We start from the raw sequence: 22,159 nt of genomic DNA on the forward strand, positions 1-22,159 counted from the left end.
GAACCGGCGGGTTTTTGAGTTTCTTTCGAAAAATCACTTCTCTCTCACAGTTTCGGACCTCTACTGGAAGAACATTCTATGCCATGGGCCTGCTACTTTAATGATTACTTTTTTATCGCCATAGATGTAGCTGATCGCCCAAGAAGTCTGTTAGCTAGTTCATATGGAATGCATAGTTCTTTTAAATATTTCGGAGCAGATTTGTGCAGTGACTCAAATATAAGCCAATAGAGTTTGTATTCCACCCTCTGTGGAAAACGTAGCCATTGCAATTTCCGAAGCAGTGGAGTGATATGACTGAACTGAAAGATTTCAAAAATAAGTCTCACTGCGGCGTTTAATACATACTGTGGGCGAAATATTTTATTTCTAGGTAGATCTGCGTAGAAACCATTACAATAACCCACTCTAAACACTACAAAAGCATTTATCAATTGACGAGCAGCATCAACCGGAAAGTTACGTATTTATTTATTTTAATGGGTAAACAAACAGTATGTACGAAATATCTTGCTAATTTATTTGTTTATTAGTGTAGAGCACCCATGCGTGCACCAAATTTTTTTAATTATATTAAATATAGCAAATGTAAAAGAGAAATTAATACGAATCGGGTTATGGTCCCGTGGCTCGTGTTTCGGACTCACGGCTCAAAGGTCCGTGGTTCGAATCCTACATAACCCCAAATTGATTACCATTTTTTAGTAGCTAGTTATTTACAACTCGTTGAAAATGGCCCTCAAAATAAAATGTTTGGGTTAATCAGAAGAATGCATTTTTTTTTTAAAGTAAGATTTACGTAGTAATAAAATTAATGAAATATATGCTTCTCACAATATTTCTATGACTTAAATTCACATACATGAAAAATATCAGCCTCAGTAAGTCTGTAGTAATATTGCTCGCATATTCTAGGTATTGTAGATTCTTTTAAATATTTCGTTGACGCGTTGTCGGTGTAATATAATATAATGACGGTAATATAATTAAGAATTGTCTTTAAATATATGAGTTTTATTTCTATATTTTGCGGACGATAAGATCCATCGGACCATGAAATGCATCCCAGTTTTTAGTAGAATTTTTATATTACGGTTAAAAAAATATAGATAAAATAAGGATAATTTAAATTTGTGCGATTAAGTATCACTCGTCATTTATTTCAATAATAAAATAGCCCTGATCCAGAATCTTGGTTTTGTTTCCCACAAAGCACTGGATCTAAATTAATGATATATGCATCAAAGGGTTAAGGGTGTAGAATTCAGCAAACTTTCGATTGGGAGCTTCGTTTCCGTTCGAATATCAATTTCAGGTTTCAGGTCGTGGGAAAACCCTCGTTACTATTTCTCGTTAGCCGATCGCCGTTAGGGGCGCAATTAACGAGCCATCCCACAATCATCGTCCACAGTACGGGGGGTATAAGCCTTGTCTATAGAGCCTTAAGGTTCTAGTGCAATTAACCTAGACCACACAGTGTAAGACAAATACTCTCAGTTCTGGCAAAAGTAAAATAAAGAAAAAAGATTTTATTTACGAAAATATGTAATGTAGAAAGTAGATGTCTAATGTAAAAAGAATGCAGAAAGACAAAAAGCTTGCTTACAGTAAAGCAACAAATAAAATATGAGGTAGAAATTTGGGCATTAAGTAAATAAAATAATTAAAGGTATAAATAAAATAAATAATCTAATCAAATTACGCCAACTATGTTATATGTACATACAAAACAAGTGAAAAAAAGAAGATAGGATTACCAACGAGGAAAAAAACAGAGTCTCAAACTCATTGTACAGGGGAATAAAACTGTAAAATGAGTTACGTGAAGAATTAAAAGAAATGAAAAGCTTTGAAATATTTCAAATTAATTTGAAAAAGTGTGTTTTTTTTAAATTTATACGAACTGTAACATTCACAATTCTGCCTTTATTTGAACATCAATATTCCTTTTATTATTCCATTTGTTGATGTTTCTGAAGTTAAAGAGCTGAAACCTTTATTGATGGGTGAGATTAAGTTTGTAGTTAAAATAATTAAATCAGATTTATCTGATTTATCTCGCCCATCAATAATGGTTTCAGCTCTTTATCTTCAGACATCAACAGATGGAAGAATTCAAGGAATAAAGATGTTCAAATAAAGGTAGAATGGTGAATGTTACAGTTGGTAAAATTTCTCACGAAAATATTAATTAATTTTTTAAAAATGTTTTAAAGCTTTTTATTAATTTGAAAAAAAAAAAAAAAAGTCCCTGGACTGGTACCTGGAGAGTAAGACTGATCATCATACCTTAATGTAAAAAAATGGATCAAGAAACGCTGCAATTGGCGTACCAATGCAGTGTCCTATGCACCATTACGTGCGGAAAAGAATGATGATGATGGTGAAATAAATACATTTTTTTTTTTTACAAATTCATAACAACATACTGTGCGGTGTGAAAGATAGAAGAACCCAGCCATAAATCTTTCAGAAAGAGAAAGGATGCAATTAAGTGAATAGGAGTTATAAAACGTAAGAGCTACTACACCATACTTTAAAACAGAGTACCTACAGTGAAATGGCGCGATATTTTTTGTTTTTGCATGCTAACATGTTCATTCGTTATTCATTAGGAAAATTCTAACTTTTAGTGCGGTGATAGCTACTTATATCTCTTTCAACAATGTTTTCAACAAAGGTTTAAAGGGTTGGTGAGGGTCCCGGGGATGCCTGTTCTGCTGGAAAAGCAGGCGTCAGAAAATGCCAAGATACGCCATGTTGCATTACGTCAGCAACACTGCCATCAAGTCCTACTTTCAAGCTAACTCGTCGCGAATCACGGAAACGTGATCTGTATAGGTCACAGGTATTTGCTTCACATAGATAGCAGTTGTCGTGTGAGAATCGGTAGCTCTTTGACTGATTGGTTCGGGGTCTCCACTGGAGTGAGGCAAGGTCGCGTCCTTGCACTTTTCTTATTCATCATAATGGTGGATTTTATCTGATGCAAATCAATACCACCTGATCGAGGTATAGAAGTGAACTCCCGCTGAAAGGTGTGCGATTTGGAGTATGCAGATAATGCAGTCTTTTTTGAAAAGTATGTTGGTGATTTTCAGGAAATTGTTGACACACTGCAAGAAAACTCAACTGGTCTGGGTCTTAATATTGATACAAAAAGAGTCTTAATATTAGTGCAACAAATTTTGACCTGACCCTCATCAGCCTCTCTATAATCATGGATAGAAGATTGAGAAAGTTGACAGCTTTAAATACTTGGGAGTACACATTACTGAGGATGGAAGCATGCATAAAGAGCTCGCAACCCGCCTAGGAATTCCTGGAGCAAATTTTAACATGATGTGTGTTATCTGAAAATCTAGTCTATACTCAGTCAAAACGAAATGCTGATTATTCAACTCTTGTATAGTGCCAGTTCTTCTATATGAGTACGAATCTTGGCACCTAACCAAAGCTCAAAACACCAAACTTCTGAGTTTTGAGAGTAAGTGCTTGAGAAGAATATTAGGTATAAGGTGGTTCGATTTATAACTAACATTGAAGTCCAAAAACGGACGCAGCAGCCTCAAACCCTCTAAACCCAAGTTGCCTTTTCTTTAAACCTGCGGGATCACGCCGTCCTAAAAGGCCGTCAATGACGATCTTTAGACTTAATTTGGGGGAATTAAGGGGCGCTGGATTGACATGGGAAGAAGCGAGAGTGCTGTCTGGCAATAAGATCTCTGGCGCGAGTCTTTGGCACCATAAACCATAGCTAAACCAGCTAAGGGAAAGAAAACCCTAACAGAAAAACACTTGACCTCCAGTAGGGGGTTAGACGAGAGGCTAATAATTTCTCCCTGTTGAAGTCAGCTTCGTGGTGTAATGGTCAGCGCGTTTGCTTACCATGCAAGAGGTCTCGGATTCGATTCCCAGCATGGTTGATATGAAATAAATATTTATACGGGAGTTTTTACATTACAAAAATTTCTTAGCCCCTGGACTGGTATCTGAAGCGTGAGACTGATCATCTTATCAATTAAGATGATAAATATACACTACGATTGGTGTGCCAATCCAGTGCTATATGCACCATTAGGTGCGTGAAGGAATGATGATGATAATCTGAAAAAGCAGCCAACCATAGATAAGTGAAACTTAGATAAAAGCACATTTGTGAAAATGGTAAAAATCAAATCTACACAACAGTTGAAATGTTTTTTACTTTAACAAATGATAAACAAGGATTATATTAGTTTTTAAAAAATACTAAAAGCATATATATAATTATGTATTTTACAAGTTTAATGATTTTTAAAATTCGTAAGGATTCTTCTCGTGGGTGTTTTCTGCAAATTGAGAAATGCCGTTTTTGTAATTTTTTAATTTTTGTATTGTAAACTTGTATTTTACAAGTTTAATGATTTTTAAAATTCGTAAGGATTCTTCTCGTGGGTGTTTTCTGCAAATTGAGAAATGCCGTTTTTGTAATGGACACTATTTTCAGAAGGTGATTAAAACAATTTTTTATATGAAAACGGTCTGGCCGTTTTTAACAGAACATAGAATCGACTGTACTGCACTCGATAATATAAATATGTCATTATTTTTTAAATTGTGGACTGACTACTTTCTGCGTTACTACGTTTAATTAGGGTTCTGCTGAATATATTTTTTTTACGTTTTTTTATTATTTATGTTAAAAATTCAAAACCGATGCAAACAGAAATACGATTTTTTTCGTGCGATGTCAGATAAATTTTCTAAATAAGTATATTTGGATTTACCAAAAAATGAAATGTTTCGCGTCCTATAGGACTAGGTGTGGAACTGACAAATAGTTAAATCAGCTACTTAACTGAGTGGCTAGACTGTCCATTAAATGCCAGCGTTCAACTAAATGGCCAGACCGTTGTTATGTAAAGTAAGGTTAGGTTAGGATAGGTTGGGTCTATAATAATAAAATATGTTTTTTTACTTAACTTAATCCTTAATTTCACTCAATTGATAATCCCCAATTTAACTTAATGAGATACGTAAAAAACTCATTTGTTATATTTTTAAACATGACAACCTATTCTTATTTAACCCAGCGGCTTTTCTCATATTTTTTCAATTTTTTCGATTTAAAAAAATGGATTTTTAAACGTAGGCAAAATGGTGAATGTTACACAGTGTGTAAAATGGTCACTTAAACTAGCCAATGACAAATCATAAGCCCTGTAAATGCCTAGACTACCATTTTTCCTTCTCTAAAATGTTTTCCATCCGTGTTGTAATGTGATTATCTAAATGACTCCCTAAAGGGTGAAATCCAGTCTTTCGTTTACGAACATTTGGACAATCTCAAAGTATTGTAACGAATATGATACACTTTATTATATTAATATGATTTTGAAGATGCCCTGTTTTTTTGTTTGCCATTAAAAAAGATTTTCAATATTGTAAATTCAATTCAGTTCTGCCATTGGTTGGTGAAATGCCAACAAATATAGGCGAAGCGACATATAGCAATCGTTGACATGTGACATTTATTTTGACAGTCCCCAGCTGTAAGTAAAAAGTAAAGCAAGTATTATTATTGGAAATTTCTGACACAGGTGTCAAAAAAATTAATCAAATCAGAATGTTGTCGATTTTACCTTTGAAAAAACGAAAATATGTTTTTAGAATAAAATTTGGAACAAAATCTAAGCAAAAAAATAAATACAAGCATATTAGCCAATATATTAAACCCTGTTAAAATAGTTCAAAGGTTAATTATTAAAGTAATTTTAAATAAACCCTCAACATTCAATACGGAAAGTCTATTTAAAATATTTAAGGTTCATACAGTAGACACTCTTTATAAAATAAATTCTATTATACAAATATATAAAAAAAGAAAAAATAAAAGAATTTAAAATGAAAAAGTCACTCAGATACCAACATAATATCAAAATTCTTAAATTCCATACAAGACATGGTCAAAAAAGCTTTGTCTTCAAAGGTGTAAAAAATTATAATAATCTTCTTAATGAACTAAAAACTATTAAAAATAATATATCAATAAATATATATAAAGTTTATCTAAAGAAATTTTTTGAACTCGTGTAAAAACAACATTAAATTTTAATTAGTATGAATGCATTATTGTTTTATATTTATTCTTTATATATCCTATGTTATTATTTTTCTTTTCATGTACTCGTATTAAAATAATATAAACTATTATAAATAAACAACTAAAACAGTGTAAGTCACTCTCCAAGCAAAAGAGTTTGTCTCTTTTTTTGGAGAGTTACAGTGATAAAATTTATGAGATGTGTAAAAGTAGTTATGTTTAGAATTTGACAAAAACTTGTATTTTTTATGAAATTTATGAATAAAAAAAAAACAAAAAATAATAAACACATTTTTTTTTAAAGAAAGGAATTATTTGCGTTCTTATGATTCACCTAAATACTTCGTTTTCAGGGCCATTTTCAACGAATTGTAACATTTACCATTTTGCATATGTTTGAACTTCGATATTTTTTAATTTCTTCAATTTATTGATTTTTTTGAAGTTAAAGAGCTGAAACCTTTGTTGTTGTATTTATTCCCTTTTCTAAGGTATTCTCCATCCCTGTTGTAATTTTATAATCTTAATGACTCCCGAGGGGGCGAAATCCAGTCTTTTGTCTACAAACGTTTGGATAAACTCAAATATTGTTACAATAATTTGTTCATTTTATTTTTAATTGGTAAATATTTTGAGTATAAGATATAAATTTCAAAAAAAATAAACTATATTTTTAATTAGTGCCACACAAAAAAGAATTATAAATATAACTTTTCACTTCTTTCTTAAATATGTTGGATTCCCAAGTGCTCTTTTTTTCCGTTGTTCATTTCATTAAAAAAAAATATTCCTCTGTTCGTATAGTAATAATAATGTTTCTAAAGGTGTTATATTACAGGTGTTAAAAAAATCATAAAACTAACACAAGAATTAAAGGATGTACTTTAGTACTTATTGACTTGTGGCATAGTGTCAAAAAGAAAATTAAACCGCTCTAATTCAAAGTTGAATAAAATCAGATGCGTCGTTGTTTGACGATCATGATAATTTGTGGGCAATCCAATAAACTTCATGAACTCAAAATCGAACGTGTGTGTGATTTATAGAAGTATTTTTTCATAATACCTATATAAATAATATTATCAGAGAGCTTATGGTGATTTTTCACGAAAATGGTTCATAATAAATTATTCTTTATTATTATCACCAAAAGATACCCTGTCATATTCAATAGTAATAAGATATAGCCCTTAACTAAAGGCCATTACACAAGAGAGTTTTTTATCCGAAGCGTGAAATACGATTTTAGAAATGCACTCGGAACGTTAGAAGAATTTCAATCAATAGATCTTCGGTGTGTGTAATGCTAAATATAATTCAATGAACTTTTTTTGTCGTTATTTATAAAAACAAAAATCGATCCAGAGTGCGTCACATGTGTTTTAAATTTTATTTAAAAAAAAAAAATTTTTAATCTTAAATTTCATAAAAAGTACATTTTTTTGTAAAATTCTAAACATATCTAATTTTACACATCTAGTAAACGTTATCACTGTAACTCTCCAAAAGAAGAGACTAACTCTTGTGCTTGGAGATTGACTTACACTGTTTTAGTTGTTTATTTATAAGAGTTTATATAATTTTAAATACGAGCACATGAAAAGAAAAATAAAATCATAGGATATATAAAGAAAAAACATAAAACAATAATACATTCATTCTAATTGAAATTTAATGTTGTTTTTACACGAGCTCAAAAAATTTCTTTAGATTAACTTTAAATTTATTTACTGATATATTATTTTTAATTACCGTATTTTTTTCACGGTATTGGCTGGCTACTGTTACTGGATTGGGAATACTGTGAAATCCTTGTCATGGATTCTTAAATACCCCAGGTGCAAGTGATCACAATTTACAGGTTCGTAAAATACTTATTAGATTAAAAATGAAAAGTCTGTTACTTGGTACACCAATTATATTAGAAAATTCAATACAATTAAAATAGCAAGGACGTGCGACCGACGAGGAGGGGAAAAACCCGAATGAATAGAGACGGCCGCTTTGCGCCGCTCGCAACTAAAACATATTTAATGTACTACTACATTACTATATTAGTGCCTATACACTAATATATCGGTAGTCAGATGGCAGAATATACCATTTGTAACTTTTTCGTATTTTTTAGTCTTCAATAGTTTAAATTATTATTTCAGTAAATACACGTACAACAAAAATAAGACGTGCTTAAAAATGGTAAATTATTCTTCTTTTTGCGGTGCCTTTTCAGGTCGTCCGACGTTGGCAATCACTACAGCAAAGGCGTCTTGGTCCTGCACTACTTTTATATTCCACAGCCAGGACATCTGCTTATTCGATGTACTCGCCACAGTGATTCCTGGGGAAAGATGACCAGAATTGTTTTCCGTTGCCTTCTTTGGTGGATTTTTCTGCCGGGTAAATCTTCCCTTAGCTGGTTGATTCTGGTTTGGAGGCGCCAGAAACTCGCCTTATATCATCTCGTTATCTGCTGTGATCACACCGTTATGAGTGTAATTCCATTGTTCGGGGTTTGCGACGTGGACGCTAACGAGCAAGACTAGTCAGTAGTGTTGCCGGTGGAATGCAACTGGGCGTTTGCAGCATTTTATAGAATCACACCCTCCAGCAAGATGTGACTCACTGCGACCCTTCGGAGAGTTTGAACCCCAAACTAAATTATTATTGAAAAGTAACACTTAAATATTTTAGAAAGTGGATTGAAGTATTGAAATTGAGTCTTATTTCAGCTTTCCTAAACATTTCGAAAATTACAGGTGGTCCCTTTTGCCATCTGACTGCCGATGTAATGCATAGAATCACTCATTCGCTCAACCGCGTACACTTTTGTAATAGATAAAAATGTGCTCGAACCGATACTTCTTTTGTTTGTTAAGAGAAAAAATGGCAATCTTGCCAAGACTAGAAAAAGTTGCCCATGCCAGCTCTAGAACAACGGCTTTCATATTAAATCAATTTGCTGCAAAAGGACCCGAGCTCAGCAATACTTTAGATCCTGATGAAAAGTTTGTAAATAGATTTGATATACAATATACCATAAGTGTACTTTACTGCTCTTATAAGCAAAAAAGCAGCTATTAGAAATCTCAAACCATAAGCAATCATCACTAAAAAAGTAAGGATTTCAGTGCGAAAAATTATGTCATGTTTTTAATTATTTTAAGTTTTTTATAGCAATAACACAGTACCATAGATTCATAAACAAAACCACAGTGTATAGTAGACATGACACATACTAATTTTACGCTTAGAAATAATTGAGATACTGTGTTTTAACTTTTGATAATTAATAGTTTTAAAATATTCATATATTAGCTACAGTATTTTGAGTTTGTCCCAATTTTTGTAGACAAGGACTGGATTGAACTCCCTAGGAAGCTGGTAATATAAACATTTTACAACAGAGATGAAGAACATTTTAGAGAAGGTAATATAAAAGTCCAGGCATCTACAGGGCTTATGACCTGTCATTGGTTGATTGTCAGGAGTTGAATTGAGTCCATGTCTACTAAAATTTTGACAAACACAAAATATTGTTGATAAATCCACCTGGTCCATGAAGACGCATAAAAATTAAAATTTTAGGCTTTGCCTAGTTTGTAGGTGATATAATGCAATCAAGTGAATCTCACTCGCATGAATAAAAGTTTCAGCTCTTTAACTTAAAAAAACATCAACATATGAAAGAATTGAAGGAATATAAATGTTCAAATATGGGCAGAATAGTGAATGTTACACAATGTGTAAAGTGACTACTTAAACCAGCCAATGCCAGGTCATAAACCCTGTAGATGCCTAGATTTCTATAAAACCTTCTGAAAAATGTTCTTCATCACTGTTGTAATATGATAATATTTGAATTAAGTTGATAAATACTAAAAAGTGCAATTTCTCAAAATTTGACATAGCTGCTTTTTTTTTTACTTATGAAGGCAGTATAGTCACTCACTGGATTGTTCAGAATGGTAATCATAGTTTGTTTGAGAATGCATAAGTCTAAAACACCAAAAAAGGAAAAAATGGACATAAACCTTGCATAAATCCAAAAAAATCTATTTTAATAATTTTATATCCGTCAGCGCAGTGTCGATTAAAGGATATGTTTTCAAACCAGTAGTGTTGAAATGATCGCTTTTGTGACTGATATCTGTGACTTGAGTCAATCGAACATAAAAGAATTACAGAAGTGTAATTTAAAGGTCAGGTACCAGTCCAGGGGCTATAAAGCGTATGACTGATCATATTACCATCATGTGACAAACAAAAAAAAGATCGAGATACGCTGCGAATGGTGTACAAAAGCAGTGTCCTATGCACCATTAGGTGCGGAAAGGGAATGATGATGATGAGGGTGAATTTAACCGGTATTTTTGACGTTACAATAAACTGTTTGAAGCAATTATTATTATATTTATTTATGCTTTATTAAGTGAGTTCATAACATCTTAAGAACTAATATAAACTTTTAATAATAATACATTTTTTTTATCTAAATTTCTTAAAAACATATTTTTTCCAATTAATTTGAAATATTTCGGTTTTTTCTATTTCCTTTATTTCTTCAGGTAACTCATTGTACAGCTTCAATCCCTTGTACAATGAGTTTTGAGATTCTGTTTTTCTCCTCATTGGTAATCTTTTCTTTTTTTACCCCTTGTTTCATATATATGACATTGTTGGTTAAATTTTATTATTGTTTTTATTTTATTAATTAATTATTTTATGTACAAAAAATGCTGCATTACACTTAATTTGTTGCTTTGCTTTACTGTGAGCAAGCCGACTTCTTCGTACATTATTTCTACATTAGAATATATATTTCTTTTGAGTACAATCCTCATCGCCTTATTTTGAAGAATTTGTATATTTTTAATTTCTCCTTCATTACATAAAAAAATAATGGAAAAATAGTAATTTATGGGTGTACATATTATTGTTTTATATAAAGGAATACTACTTTTTATATCTATTACATTTCGTAATCTTCCCAGAACTGATTTTTTTTTTGAAATTTTTTGAAATATTTAAATGTGCATATTTTTTTTATTGTCATCAACCCTCAACAAAATTTTGGAAAGAAAAATCGAAATGCGACGTTGGCCCTTTTACAACTGAGACACAGATACATATACTACATCTTTTTATTCTTCTTCTTATCAGCTCGTTTCTCTTAACTGCTGGATATTGGCGTCTTTTAATTTTATCATGTTTCTCTGTCCTGTTCACTCTGTCCACTAATGCCCCACAAGCTTAACGATGTTATCAAACTATTTGAACAAGAAATGATTTGTTAGATTTGTGAACGGTTGGTCAATCTTATGTTATGAAATGAATGATTAAGCGGGGTAAAGATTCAAGAATGATTAAGCTATTACGAGGGCACGGAAAAATTGGTGGATGACGGTCATGTTATTGACATTGAGACAATATTTCAGCATTTACTAGAACTACATATTTTTGTGTTTGCCGCGTCCAGGCGAATAAAAAATATAGTTATGTGTGATACTGAATTATTTTACATATTTGTTTAATTGATAAATGATTTATTACATTTATATAAAATAGAAAATTGCGTATTGGACGTTCCGGAATTAACTAGTGTTATCAGCCTAAAAGTACCTGTTCAAAATATTCGGCAGCTAACGTTATTTTTTTAATCTTCTGGCAGTCACAATTATTGTTACAATTCACCAATACCTAGACTACACCGGCTAGGTAACGAGTATGGTGAAGTTAATATATTTCGTCTGTCTTTATATAAATAAAGGTTAAGTTTTTAAAAGGTTAAAAATTAATTTGTATAAAATTTCTTAATATTGTTCTTTATTTACTATTTTTTTTCTCATGTATCTCTATAATAATGTATAAACTTATATGTATGTATATGTTTGTGCATATTTGTGCGTATATGTGTATGTATATATATGTACATGCATGTATGTATATGTGTGTGTATGTATGTGTGTATGTTTTCATATGTAAATTTATTAAATATTTTTCTATGTACCCATATACCTATGTTGGTACATTTCCTTATCTTTACTTATTATTGTATCTTTTACTTTATCTTATGTTATCTTTAATTTTAACTAAACTTACATACTTATGTTTCAATGCTGCACTTGAATGTAATTTCTAATTTATGTAAAAGCCCGTAGGCCGTGTAAATTTATAAATAAATAATTATAAACTCTTTCTTAGATATTTTTTGAGACATGAGTCCCAACTACACGGACTAAATGTCCTGTGTTGAGTTGGAACGAGAAATCAGTTAACACAGACATCCTAGTATATCAATAAAAATATTATATAGAAGGAGAAACATAATTATAATTAAATAAATAAATAAATGGCACATCAATACGATAAACAGCGAGCTCGAATATTTGGTTTACATTTTAAAAAAGGTGGTTATATTCGAAAAGTCGTCAAGGAGTTTCTCACATGAATTCCTCCCACTAAGGAAAATCCATTCCTAACCTCCTCTCTTGAAAATAGTTTTGGTCCTTGAGAGCTTAATACGCTCTTCCAAAATATAGAACACTCTCGTTGCGATAAAGTAGAGATGGCTCTTAGCAAAAGTCGTGCGGGTACAGAACTAAAACCCTGAACTAACGTTTTTTACCCAATGGCTCATCTCAGGTAAAAATCCTAGAAAAGTAAATCAAGTAGAGATAACACCGCCTCCTCATGTAGTGAATATTTTAGAGAAATTCGATTCCTAGCTGGGTACATGTGAAAAATGAATTAATTTTTTTAATTTTTAATTTTATTTTATTCGGGAAATCAACAGTTCTACATACATATTTTTAGTAAACAAACAGATATAGTGAATAAACTCAGAACTAATAACAGATTTCCACATAGTATAAAAAGTAAGTTAAGAAAATATATTACATAACAATAAATTTATACATATGAAAATGTTATTTTCATGTACTCAATAATCAAAGATTTTTTAAATATTAATTTTAAGAACATTAAGTTATTATAAATTGGGCGGGATAAGGACAAACATGCTTGAAGAGAGGATGAGGAGGGGAAGGGAGATGTACATATTTATTATTATAATGTCTACTAAGTTACATAATACATTTTAAGTGTAAATTTTAAATCTGACAGAGTGATGTTTGTGTAATCTATATTTTTAAATTTTGTATTGTACATTGAAAAAGTCCTACGAAAAAAAGCATTTTTAACATACGATGTTTTACTTATTGGTACATGAAACAGGTGGTACCGTCTACAAATTCTGGCTGGCACATGTATTGTTATTAAACTAAGCAGCTCTGTACAGTTAACCATTCCGGTCATAATTTTGTAAGGCAGTAGTTGGTCCGCACACACTCTGCGGTATTGTAGAGAAATGATTCCATGGAAGGACATTGTATTAAAAAAAAAAGTAATTGCGTTTTATACAACGATTTACCTAAATATTTAAATTTTAAAGGCCTTTTTTAATGAGTTTTGTATTTAGTTTATGATCATGTCCATTGATTTAGAAGAATTGTAAGTCTGAAAATGAAAGCACTAATGTTTTAAGATACTGAAATACAAATAAACGCTATTAATTATTCGAAATTGCTTAGAGAAAGTAGATTTATTCGGCTTTGGTTGAATATTTAACAACAATATTTTGAGTTTGTCCAAATTTTTGTAGACAAGGACTGGATTCAACTCCCTGGGGAGCTGTTTATATTAATACACTACAACAGATATGAAGAACATTTAGGAGAAGGTAATATGGAAGTCTAGGCATCTACAGGGCTTATAACCTGTCAATGGCTGGTTTAAGTGACCACTTTACACACTGTGTAACATTCACCATTCTGCCTATATTTGAACATCCATATTCCTTCAATTCTGTCATCTGTTGATGTTTGTGAAGTTAAAGAGCTGAAACCTTTATTTATGTGGGTGAGATTCATCACTTAAACTTCAACCAGCCATTGACAGGTCATAAGCCCTGTAGATGCCTAGACTTCCATATTACCTTCTCTTAAATGTTCTTCATCTATGTTGTAGTGTGTTAATATAAACAGCTCCCCAGGGAGTTGAATCCTGTCCTTGTCTACAAAAATTTGGACAAACTCAAAATATTGTTGATAAATTACCTGGTCCATGAAGAAGTATAAAAATCGAAAAAATAATATTTTCAGGCGTTGCCTAGTATGTAGGTGAAATAATTCAATTAGATGAATCTCACCCACATAAATAAAGGTTTCAGCTCTTTAACTTCACAGACATCAACAGATGAAAGAATTGAAGGAATATGGATGTTCAAATATGGGCAGAATGGTGAATGTTACACAGTGTGTAAAGTGGCCACTTAAACCAGCCATTGACAGGTCATAAGCCCTGTAGATGCCTAGACTTCCATATTACCTTCTCTTAAATGTTCTTCATCTCTGTTGTAGTGTATTAATGAATATTTAACGTTTGGATTTGCATCCGTCTGCCTCTGAGGTACAGAAACAAAGTCGTGTATTCTATGTCAACTAGTGTGACATCACAGCCATACAAGTGTTAAACCATTGGGCTATTAGGTAGAATAGGTAAAAGGCGAGTTCTTTAACATCCTCAGGTTTACCCAGTGGTCCATCGGGGATAAAGCTTCTTCTTCCAATGTGTAATAACGTTCTTCAATAAATATTTCATGACAAAAAACAAGAAGAATATTCATGAATAAATAAATAAATTTATCAAGGGGAAACAACAAAACCGTTTTGTCACAATAATCAGATTTTTCGAAATGGTCAATAATTCGATTATTGAAAAGGATTACATGCATCAGCGCCAAGTGATTTCAACCCTTAACCCAAATCAATTTACCCCCCTAAACCATCGGATTCTACGACAAGACCCCAATACATTTGATATTCACCCCGAAGCCAAATAAAAAATTATTTATGACCTTTAGTGATAGGATGGATAAGGTTCTAGTCTTTTTGTGTTTGCCTTCGTAAAACTTCGCTATTGGCTTTGCGCTTTCCATAACTAATCCAATAGCAGATATAAATAGGGTTTGCAAAATTATGGGGAAACAGTTTAAGAAATAAATTGGTAAGGATGATTTGAATTTTTAATATAGATATATGCACACTATTATTTTACTTACTTTATTTATTTGGTGCGCCACTTGCCCGTTAGCAGATGCACGCTCGAAGTTGCTGGTTCGCGGGATGCGTTATCTTTTATATACTTTGCCACTGAACCCTAAATACAATGAATACAATTCCTACCTTGCACTGGGTTTCTGGTGTTTTATTGTTTGTAACTTTTCTCGCGGCAGTCTGAATCAGATCAGATCGTGGAGTCATGAAGAAGGGGCACTTGAGATGGTTTCTTGATTATAATTATTTCACGACACAGTAGATAAAGTAACTAGTACGCGACGGTTCGATTAAATTAACAATTGTTCTTTTTTTCTATACATATTTGAATTTGGAATATGTTGGGCTGGAGATAAAAATGTGGTACCTACCCACAGTAAGATACGCAACATTTTAACCAGGGTTTAGTATGCAGTCCAACTCCAACAAAGCAAATGTGGCGTAACCAGATGGGCAGACCAAAGAATATAGCTGGAAAAGTGTAACATTCCAGGAGTGTAAAAAAACGTTAACAGAACTCATATTTTGCGAAATGGGTTATTATTTACAGATTATTTTATCTGTGTTATTACATTCGAGTAATTTTTACAAATAACATAAATATTTAAGATACGCTATTTGAATTATGAAAGATGGGAAAGAAATGAGTTTACTTATACTACCAGAAGTAAGAATATTTTGAGTTTGTCCAAATTTTAGTAGACAGCTGTTAAAATAACCATATTAAAACAGACATGAAGAACATTTTAGAGAATATAATATAGAAGTGTAGGCATCTACAGGGCTTATGATCTGTCATTGGCTGGTTTAAGTGGCCAATTTACACACTGTGTAACACATTCAACATTCTGAACCGATTTCAACCCTAGGGCTTTATAAGAAAACAGGTTTTATTTATTTTATTTAAATATCCAAATAGATTTTAAAAAAAAAAATTATCGTATTTTTTATAATTTTACACAAATTATCTGTACATTTATTTACTCCATGATTTGAATTTCATTTTTAAGAACGTTAGCATGTATCTTTTTATGAATGCTCCTTGGACGTTAATGTACAAAATAAATTATTAAAAATAAATAAATACGTAAAATTTCAATTTTATTACTGTTGGGAAAACGAAAAAGCGGGGGCGAAGCCCTAGAGCTTCTACGATATTATTGAGTGGAATGAACTGAATTAAATTGTGAGTATCCTCGATATGCGGTATGCAGTGTCAATCGGTCACGACCCCAGCAAATGACATGGATAAGGAAGGGATGCCACTAACCTGGTTCTCGTTCTTGACGGACTTGTCGGATCCGACTTGACACTTGTGGCGGCACTAACACGACGCCAGGCCCCAATCTGGAGCTCAACACTGGTGGTTGGTGGAAACAAAGTTTTATAATGCGACACATTTAACGAAATAAATGCGCGATGTACGAAACGCGGTCATTATGTGACGGGTGATCGAAGGATACTGAGGTGAGAGGTGAACAGTAGTTGTGGGTAAAAATGATGTAAAAGTTGTGACAATACTTGATTCAGGCATACCCACATAATTTGCATTCAATTACTTATTTAAGTAATCAATGTTATATCCTTCATTTAGATTCTTATTCTTCATTTTAATGTTGCCTCTCATGTAATATTTATTAATTTGAAATAACTTCATATTTTTGTTTTTAATTATTATGGTTAAACACGGGCGCAACAAAAAAAAAACATACCACGATTTTTTATTGTGAATGTATTAACAAACGTACTTTGAAATGAATAAATAAGTAAATAAATATTATTCAAACCTATTTCAACCCTAGAAATTTATAACGTATACCAGCTTCAGCCCTAAGATATGTTGAAATGTCTTAAAACGTCCCTGAACGTCTAAACTATTCTTTGTTTGTACGACACACACTTTTCTCTTGCCATTTGCACACATTATCACTCTCATAGAAAACATTTTTGCGTACTCTAATCGCTGTGTACTTCGAGCTTCGTTTTGCATTATAAAGGTAAATTATTCTGACAAGGAAGTGCTTTTTATATAAAAAATTTACAGTAGAGTCCGTGAAATGTGGGTAGTATGAAAAGAAAATATACCTATTTGATGGAACATTTGAAATTAATTGATTCTCGACGTTTTGTGGGCTTGACAGGTTGGCTTTTTACGCTTTTTTGTACGTATCTGATAATGTGTTACTTGAATACAAAATGATTAATACAACGCTTAAGTTATAATTCCCTGGACTGTGGAATATTGCAGTCAATTTTGAATTTTCTAATAATGGTGCCAGACTTTGGAATAAGCTCTTTTTATATCTCTTCTCTTTCTACTTGGTATTTTGCTATGTTTTTTTATTCTTTAAATATGCTTTTTGCTGCACACATAAATTCATTTTTTATTATGACTTTTAATATGTTTCTTACTATGTATTCTGTTTTTATTTCGCATTTTACTGAGTTTCAAAATATTTTTATAGACATATTTGTATATTTTAATGGTTTTTACCATGTTTTCACTGCATTTATTACTTTGTTTTTATTATGTTTTTGCTACGTTTTTTTAAACACATTTTTCCTATGTGTTAACTTCATTTTTATTATGTTTTTAAAAACATTTTTACTATGTTTTTACTACAATTTTACTATGTTTTTAATACATTTTTACTATGTTTTTACTACCATTTTACTGTGTTTTAAATACATTTTTATCATGTTTTTACTACAATTTAAATATGTTTTTAATAAATTTTTACTATGTTTTTATTACATTTTTTACCATGTTTTTACTCCATTTTTCACTTTGTCCTGTATCTTTATAACTGTTTCTATATATTGATTACTGTTTCTTATATTTTTTTGACTGTCTTAGAACGGGGTAAATAACCCTAGTTAGACAGTCAAAGCAACTTTGCATAAATTATAATTTTGTGTATGTAATAAAAAAATTTTAAAAAATTACACAAAATGCACCTACCTTGGTAACATTAATTTCTAAAACGCCTAAAACTTCCCTAAATTTTTTATTCTTATTATTTCATAGATTATTTTCCTGTCTTCTACCAAACTTATAACCCGATCCGAAATTATTTGTCGTATAATGTGTACAGCAAAAGTATTTTTATTGATTATTTTATTTACAAGCTCTATCTGCCAATTAAGAAACAGCTGTAATTGAAAAATAAATATGTATCCTCATACATACTTGTGTATTTTTTTAACTCTTAATAAACTGGGGTAAATAATCCCTTTGGGCGCGGTGATGTAACATTGTGTTATCACAAGCAAAAGATGGAGTATTCTAAAACTTAGACATTTAAGAAAAAAAAAACATGAAATCATACAGTTCAATATTTTTTTTTCCATAATTTATAAAAATAAGCATATGATTTAGCCCTGTTATAGCAAAAAAAAAATTCAAATAGTAAATTCACCGCTCATAATTCACGCGTGCGTCCTCCATAACTCTCAACAACCGACTGAAGTGTTTCACACAACACCGGCTACGACAGCTTTAGAACAGCGTCTCTGTCTTCCTTGTTATGTGTATATCTTCGTGCTCTCTCTAGTACAGATGTATTGCTGTATTTGCAGACACCATTCTTCGGGTAGCAAGGTGAAATATTTTTTGTATTAAAATCCAGCGTAGTTTTACAAATTTAACATTCCAAATCCGGTGTAAAAATGTCCATTTGAAGATAACAAAATATACAACGTCATCATTTAAAAAAAGAAAAAGAAGAAAATTAAGTATTGTATCGTATGACGGACGATTAGTGTGGCAACACAGCCACAAGAGTTAAGTACAAATTTTATAAAAGTTTTTTTTAAATAAATTCCAAAAGAGATGAACATTTTATAGAAGGGAATAAGCATCCACAAGGTTTATAACCTGTGTGTTAAGTGGTCCCTTAAACCAGCCAATGATAGGTCATAAGCCCTGTGAATGCCTAGACTTCTATATTTCTTACCGTAAAATGTTATTTTTGTCCATTGTAATATGTAAATGTTTTTGTCTAGTTTAAATTCAGTCCATGGTGCAAAAATTTGGACAAACTCAACACATTGTTAATGAATCCACCTGGTCCAAGAAGAAGTATTAATTTTGAATAATGTTTTCATGCGCTGCCTAGTATGTAGGTGAAATAATTCAATCAGATGAATCCCACCCGCAACGATAAAGGTTTCAGCTCGATGACTTCAAAAACGTCAATAGATGGAAGAGTCGAATGAATATAGATTTCTAAATATAGGCAGAATGGTGAATGTTACACAGTGTGTTAAGGAATATAAAGGATCATTTAAGTATTATAATATACACCAGTTTCATTATATGCATTCAAACAAAACTTATATTCATTTAATTGAATATCGTTATACAGAAAACAGCCATAGAAAAGTGAAACTGAGATAATAGCCATTTTGTGAAAAGAGTGAATTATAAAATCTACACAATAGTTGGAATGTTTTTGACTTTAAGAAATGATAAACAATGAATACATAAGTTATTTTTTAAATATTACAAACAAGAATCTAATATGTATTTGACCAGTTTAAAAGATTTTTAAAGTTCCATAAGATGTTTTTAGTTTTGTGGGTGTTTTCTGCAAATTGGGAAATATCATTTTTGTGATCGACACCTTTTTCCAAATGTGATTAATACAGTTTTTTGTGTGAAAGCGGTCTGGCTGTTTTTAGCATAACATAGAATCGATCTTACTCTTATATCTAATTTTTCCAAAATTGTAGACTGGCTGCTTTCTGCATAACTACGTTCAATTGTCATTACCTTGTACTAAAAGGATTTTAAATTAAACTCTTCTATTTCCATAATTTTATAAAATCATAATTTACAACCCTTAATATAACATAGATATTTGTTAAGTCTCACACCAGTCTGACGATGTCGGTCACAACGAAACCCGGTCACTGGTAAAAATTTATAAATAAAAGTGGAATAAAACCATATATGTATTTTTATTATTATAATTAAAAATGCAGTTCCACCAAAAATGTCAGTAGAAAAACTCAATATATAAATAAATATAATTCGTAATATCATTTTTACTCACTGTTTTTATTATGCCTCATAATAAGGTTATTTTTCCTTATGAGCGACGCCCGCAATAACAATGTCCCTACCATCTAAGTTAATATTTTTTCCTTCCTAAACACATTTATTAGTTCTTCTGTCATTTATCATCACAGTACAATATAATAAAAACACGCTTTTGGCCGTGAAATCGTGAAAATTAAGTGTTTTACCTCCACAAATTGTGTTTTACAAAGCGACCACACAGTGAGGACCTTATTAGACCGTCATAAGAGAAAGAAAAATGGCGCTTAGCAAATGAGGACCAAGATAACATTTTTTCAAAAGAAACAATTGCGTTCTTTTGATTTTTAATTAGTCAATTTATTTTGTTTACATTTAAGTATATTTCCTTTTATATATATCAATATTTTTATTAAAACAAAAAATCTCACATGCATGGTCTGTGCGTGGGTATACGCAATCTAGAATCTTACATTATAAAATCTATGGCGTGAAAGTGAAAAAGAGATATGTTAAATAAAACGAAAAGTTACATTCAGGTTTTTTTAATCCTTAATTAGATTTTATTTGAAAATAAGAGACTATGAAATAGAAAATAGATGGAGAAACAAAAAAAAAATAAAATCAAAAATAGAAAATTGAATTAAGTTAAATTACGAAAGCTAATAAAATGTTTACCTGGGATAGAAATCATCGACATTTATATTTGTGATCCAGTTTATAAATACATTTAAATGATAGTTTTCCGTTGCGTTTTTTCAAGTGTTGATTTACAAAATGAAATCTTTGAGGCCATTTTCAAGGATTTGTAAATAAATCACTATTAGAAAATGGGAATAATGTTTAGATAGAGCGGAGTGCGAACCTCGGACCTCTCATTCGTGAATTCGTAACACTTGCCACAGGACCACAACCCGATTCATTTTATTATTAAGGTGGCATTAAAAAGCAAAAATCCTAAGCGACATGTAACAGCTTTATAGAAGAGCCAATTTAACCTTTTTTTTTGTTAATAAAAAAAAAAAAAACCGACTAATTATTTTGACGTGATTCTCACATAACCTAAATAAAAAAAACCTTCAATCAGATTTTTGCATTTCCAACGTCGATATTCTTAAATTATAATATAATAATTAAATTGAATTATTAGTTGACTATAAGACCACAAGGCGAACAAATAATTGTAAATTTGTCCATGTTATAAATTTGTGCCATGCTTGAACATCCAACAATATGCAAGACACAAGGCGCTGTAAGAATATTATAAACAGAAGAACAAAAGAGAGATCGTTCTTTTTCCACGCCGACAGCCTTCGAAGTCACATGTGATGATAATGTCCAATTTCTGATGCTTTTGTTTGTAAATTATTCTTGCCATTTGTAAATTAAAAAATCTAACTCATCAATAATCATTATAACAAGTACATTATTTTTCTTAAATTTAAAAGTTAAAATTAAATTTAAATCTTTATAAAATCATTTTGTAAAGCGCCCTTGAGGTATTATATTACGAAAATGGCGCTTTATAAGTTATCCATAAAATTAATTATTATTATTATTATTATACTTTATTCTAAAAATATATAATAGGGATAATCTACTTCTACTTCAAATCCCAACAAATAATTAGACATTTAAAAAAAAATATTTACAACTCGTTGAAAATGGCCACCAGAATTGAAATATTTGAGTAAATCATAAAAATGCAAATATTTCTTTTAATAAAAAATAAAAACCCTTTTTTTTCAAATGTATGTTGCAAAGCACTTACGTGGTTATTCATTATCATTAAAATATAACGCCTCCGGTTTTTAGATTAAAAAATATTACATGTTTATCTTGATATGAAGATCTTTATTTAAGATGAAGATCCATAATTGGATTTCATCAGGGGTAGAGACCACTGTATGAGATTGCTTC

Source organism: Micrasema longulum, unplaced genomic scaffold (genome assembly GCF_059751315.1).
Source record: "Micrasema longulum isolate JH-2025_06_02 unplaced genomic scaffold, ASM5975131v1 h1tg000609l, whole genome shotgun sequence".
NCBI classification, from domain to species: domain Eukaryota; kingdom Metazoa; phylum Arthropoda; class Insecta; order Trichoptera; family Brachycentridae; genus Micrasema; species Micrasema longulum.